Here is a 6,000-nt window from a genome sequence, read left to right on the forward strand (position 1 = left end):
GGGATCTAGGAGAAAAAACACTATGCATAAGCAAAGGATAAACTATGGGAGTGGAAACACCGAGGAAAAGCAACTGCCTGACTACAGTGGTTGAGGGGACATTACAGAGGAGAGACTCTAAAAGAAACTCTAATGCAAATATTGACAACATAGAAATGGGTTCGAATCAAGAACACATGTGACACCCAGTGGAATCACGCGTCGGTTATGGGGGGGGGGGGAGAGGAAAAGGAAATGATCTTTGTCTTTAATGAATAATGCTTGGAAATCATCAAATAAAATATTATTAAAAAAAAAAGAAGGTATACTTCTTGATTGCAGATAGTATCTTTCTTTTTTGTTTAAATTTACATCCTCAGCCTGCAGCAGAGTGATTGGTACATAGGGTTTAATAAAGGCTTTTAAACTAACATTTCAAATGTTTTTATGAGTGGGTAAAAATATCTTTTAAAGTTTCCATTAGAAACAATGTGTTTGGCTGTTAAAAGTTCTCTAGCATGTGCTGTAAAAATAAGCGGGTAGATTCCCAAAGTTATGAACAAATGGACATTAACAACCCTAGAAAACATATGAGGCAAAGGCATTAACATAAGTGGATACAAGGTATCTTGTATTTCCAGTTCATGCCTAATTCTCCTTTATTGAGGAAAAGAGAAGGTGTGACATTTCTACAACCTCCATTAGATAATACAAATTATGTAATTATTTTAGAAATGGATTTTGACTTCTTATAAAAAAGTTAATAACCAAAAGGAATTATACCAGGAGTGAAGAAAATTGGATTCTAGTTCTCTTTCTGTGGCAGATTATTTATGTGACCCAGGGCAAATTGTTTTACCTTTCAGGGTCCCATTTTCCTCAAGTGGTAAAAAAACAAATAAGCAAACAAAAAACCTTGAGGGGTCACTTAAACCTCTTGAAGATACGTTTTTTTTTGTTTTTTTTTTCAGACTTCATTCATGTTTCTTGAGAAAGCAATGTGGTCTGTAGCCAAAAATAAGATCACCATCTAGTGGTATTTTCTTCAAACTGCACACACAAGTTTTTGGAGCCAGAAATTTCTGAGAAAAAAAGTTATGCTTAAGTAAATAAACTCAGAAACACACAGCCTTAAAAGTGGCAAGAGATGTTAGAGATTTTATCATACATCATAGATCTGTTTGGGAAATACAAAATTAATCCTTGCACATAAGGATGTTAAAAAAGAATTCATCTCCCTTTGTTTTTTTAAATTTTATATGGGACCTGGAGGTCCTTTACCATTGAGATGTGTAGGGATAGGCCAGCCCACAGTGAAAGGAAGTAGAAACCAACTAGATAGGAAATTGATCCCACTGCCACTCCCCTACCTTCTACCCCTCCCCCTTCCAAATTAAGGATTTAATTGGTTCCTGAGATGTGACATGGGAGAACTAGTGGGCGGAGAAGAAAAGGGCTTATAAAGGTATGACCAGAGGTCTGATGAGTTTTTGGGGGATTGGGGGGATTCCCATTTGGATTCTGGTAGAGATTGGGATTCATTCCTGGGTTGATGATTCGAGCTGAAGAGACACTACTGTGCTGGTGACTCTTGCTGAAGGGAAGTGGTTGGTGGTCTTGGGAAGTGAGGTCACAAAGAAATGGAGAGAGTGAGAGCAAGTGAGTGAGTGAGAGAGAAAGAGAGAGGGAGAGAGAGAGAGAGAGAGAAAGAGAGAGAGAGAGAGACAGAGAGAGAGAGAGAGAGAGAGAGAGAGAGAGAGAGAGAGAGAGAGAGAGAGAGAGAGAGAAGGAAAACAAAGAGGAGGAAAAGGCAGATAAAGAAATAAAATTATAAATGCTAATGAGCAAAGGAGAAGAAAGACTCTAAGGTAAAAAAGAGAAAAGGGACCCTCTCATTTCTTAAAGGAAAAATTCTGTAAAGAAAGAGATAAAAATAACAGCAAAGGAGGAGAAAATAAAACTTAAGACATACCAATTTTGGAGAAGAGAGCAAAACAAGTGAAGACAACAAATAAGAAGAATGAAACAAAAGAGATAATATATATAATATGTATGTTCTGAAACCATTCCTTCAGGGATAGGTATGCTACATTACCCCTCAGGGTTCTAGAGTACCTAGAAGGATGGAAATGTCTCTTCTTTCTGCTATAAAATTAGTACCCATTGGCTGTTTCCCTCATTTGTTAGGGGGCCTGTAACTAGTAATCCAGTTCAATTTAATCTCTTAACACTTCAAAGATAGAGCAAAATACTATATAGAAAATATAAAGTATGTTATATATCATGTCAATATATATGTGTGTGAATATATTATATAATATACATATACATTTGAAAATACACATATGAATATGTGATATAAATAGATGATATATGAATAGATACATATACAAACACCCAAGATATTAAAGAGCAAAATACAAACTCTTCCTCTAGTATCTTGGGGGCAAAATTCCTACACAACACTTTGATCTTTGGGAAGGATTAAAGTCATAACAATTCATTTCCTTCATTGCCTTAGTTCTATCAAGGTCATGTCTAGGCACAATATGATTTCTGAGTTCTCTACTATGCTGGAATCACAGTGATGATAAAGAACAATATAAGTAAGGAGTCATAAGGAAGAGGAAAGTTAGAATGATAAAAATTTATGTCAGTTAAAGGAATTGTGGAGTTCATATTTTAGGAAGTAGAAAATTCACTCAAAATAGGTACAGAAGATATATTATGAGAAAACTCCTCACATCAATCTTTAGACATAACCTAGGTCCTTGGTTGGGCATCTCTGAACAACAAGTACAGGTGATTGAGTTTCCCAGTCACATTGGACTAGATTCAGATAATGCACAATTTCTGCAATCACTGCTCAGAACAGAGAAAAATTTGACTTAATGTTACTTTGAGGTATTTAACGGATCATCAGCATCCAATTTACAGTAGGTAAACACAATGAATTATGGATAAAGCCACATGGACCAAAGTGGTCCATGGATAAAATAACAACTGTTTCCTGGAGACATAGGGCAATAACTCCCCAAACAAATGACTCTTTCCTTAGTAACCAATCAAGATAAAAAGCATTCCTCAGAACCCATACCCAACATTTTCCCTTTACCTTTGTTTACCTTACTTACCTAGCTTCCCTTACTTACTTGCTTCTTGATCTATAGTGACACCAGCACTATATTCTCTTATAGTAAAGTTTATTTCCTCACTTTGGTGTCAGTCTGAGCTGTCAGGCAATTCTTTGGAGGAGACCCTAATCAATTTTGCCCATAAGAAATAGTCTTTTGAAAGGCAAATTTGGTTTTTATGATTTTCTTAGAAGTTACAAAAAACATTATTTAATGGGACATTTCATTATAGGTTTTTTGTAGTATTAATGAGAAGTATTTGTAAAAAGACCACAATAAAAATAAATGTAGATTATGCTGAATCTACAGAGGATCAAATAGTAGAGAAATTCTACTAAGAACTTGATAAAATAAAATCAACACACACTTCTTATTTCTGTTTATTTATTAGAAAAAGTGAGAAATGTGTGAATAGGGAAAATATTTGAAAAACTATGACCCAGGAAAATAAATAAGAGACCAAATACTTATGATTGAATAGAAGCCTCATGTTTCTATACAATGAACACTTTCCTTGAAAATAGATTGGTGGCAGTTACCATAAAGAGTGAATAGTTTATGTTTTTTACTTTAGCATATAGGAAAAGACTTATTATTGATATGGGAGTTAAATCTGAGTCAGATGTCAGATCATCCATTTATCAGATTTAAGGCAAAAATTAATAAAAGAAGAATAAAAAAGAATATTAATATATTAAATATTAAATAAAGAATAATAAGGAAAATATGACATTCATTTAAAATTATTTAACCCTGAATTATTGAAACTAGCCATTGGAAATAAAAATGTAAGAACAGCAACAGAAAACTCCCAATATTTGTTATAACAATTTCACCTACAAGTTTAACTAATATAAATTAATTGTGACTGGGGGGAGACAAAAATGGCAAACAGAAAACATCTGACTTACTTGCCAAAGAGAGACAGATGGAGATCAAAAGAGGAATTGGGTGAAAATTTAAATTTGTCTAGGAAGACAATTTTTGTCTTTGTTTATGAAGAAAGATGAGAGGCAGTTATGAGCAGTATTATTTCATAAAACAGAGAATCAGTGTTGGGTAAAACTCATTTAAAGCTACTTTGGCAAGATATTACATTAAACAAAATTATTCCAAGGCATTCAAGAATGAAATGAAAGTATTACAAAGAGAAGAAAAATGGAAAAATATTTGCAAAAAATCAGAAAGATTATTATGCCAATGATATGGAAAAAAATCATGTACCTTGTTAAAACCAAAAAAGCAACCAAGAGAATATACCAGCAAGACAATGAACATGCATCTAAGGAGTAGCATATTTTTGTTCCTGGCTTATCCTCTACAGAAGACATCCAAAGATGTATGGGAGGTAAAAGCAACTGAATGGAAACTAATCACCCCAAGGTGATTACAATGACTAATAAATGACTAATAAATAGAGTTTTCATTGAGGAAGAGTTTTTTGATGGGAATGGCAAGTCTCTTCCCATTATCTTCTTTCAAGCAGTAGCTACCCAAGAGTCATGTGGCCTTGCTAGCACTATCTGGCTGCCTGGTGTTGGTCACCCACATGAAGCCTGGTGAGGAGCCAGTACAACTATAGAGTGACCTGTGTGAAGACACTGTTCCCTGCAAAGGGGCCAGGCCAACTGAATGCTGGAGTAGCAACTCATTGATTTCATGAAGACTCATTGGCCAGAGTAAAGATTATCAGGCCCTGCAGTTTCAGGAGTTGTGATTTTTTCTTTGCAACATATTTCTTTACCATTACACTCTGGGTTTATGACTTGACTCCTCCCCTGATAGCCAAAGAATTGTTTGTGCTAGATTATTGAGTATATGGTTATATTTTTTAGCTATTAATCACTATGCCATGATAGTAAAAACCTTTGCTAAGGAGCTAATGGTATTTATTGGTTGATTGTTAATTGGATAGAACCACTGAAGCCTCCTGAGTTGGGGGTGTTAGCAGTACAGATTCATATAATATCCCTAGAACCTGAGGTCGCAGTCATATTTTAAGGACTCAATCCACAAGTCCAAGACCAAGAAAATAGACCAGAGGGGATATTACAAATTTCATTGATCAGTTTTGTTGTCATAAATGTAGGCAAAACATTTTCTAGCAACTTCCTTTATTTCATCTATATTTGTTGTTGATTCTTTTTTATTTTTGACTTTAGTTATTGGATTTTCCACTCTCTTTAAAAAAATCAAATTATCTAACAATTTATTCATTTTACTCACTTTTCAAATGTCCCTCCTACAATTAAAGATTGAGAGGAAAATAGTATTTATAATAAAGAAGTATAGTCAAACAAAATGAATCCCTATAATAGACATGTTAAAAAATGTATCTCTTTAAGCATATGGAGTACATCACTTCTCTGTGAAGAGGATGGCAACTTGTTTCATCATGGATCTTCTAGAGATGTTGGGATGATCAGAGTTTTAAAGTATTTTTTGAAGGAGGGGTACATTTAATATATGTTTACTAAATAAAGTTTATTATGGTAGGGAAACATTTGTTTCAGAAAATTTTAGAGCTGAAAGGAAGCTTAGTATATAAAGTGTTAGAACATGGAACATATAATGTCAGAGCTAGAAGGATCCTTAGAACAGATAATTACATTTTCTGTTGTTGAGTTGCAAGGGCCCTTTGCATACAAAAGAGTAAATATCAGAGGTATTTTTTCATTCATTTTATTTGTATTCACAATTCCTATCAAAGTGTAGATGCTTAATAAATGGTTCTTTGATTTTAATGGATCTTAGAACACAGTTACATTTGGAAGGGATGGGCTTTAGAAATAGAACATAGTATGTCAGAAATAAATGGGACCTTAGACAAAAATTATCTAATCTAAACCCCTAAGTTTGAAGATGGGTAAATTGGAGTTCAGAAGAC

This window comes from Monodelphis domestica, chromosome 2 (assembly GCF_027887165.1).
Source record: "Monodelphis domestica isolate mMonDom1 chromosome 2, mMonDom1.pri, whole genome shotgun sequence".
Taxonomy (NCBI): domain Eukaryota; kingdom Metazoa; phylum Chordata; class Mammalia; order Didelphimorphia; family Didelphidae; genus Monodelphis; species Monodelphis domestica.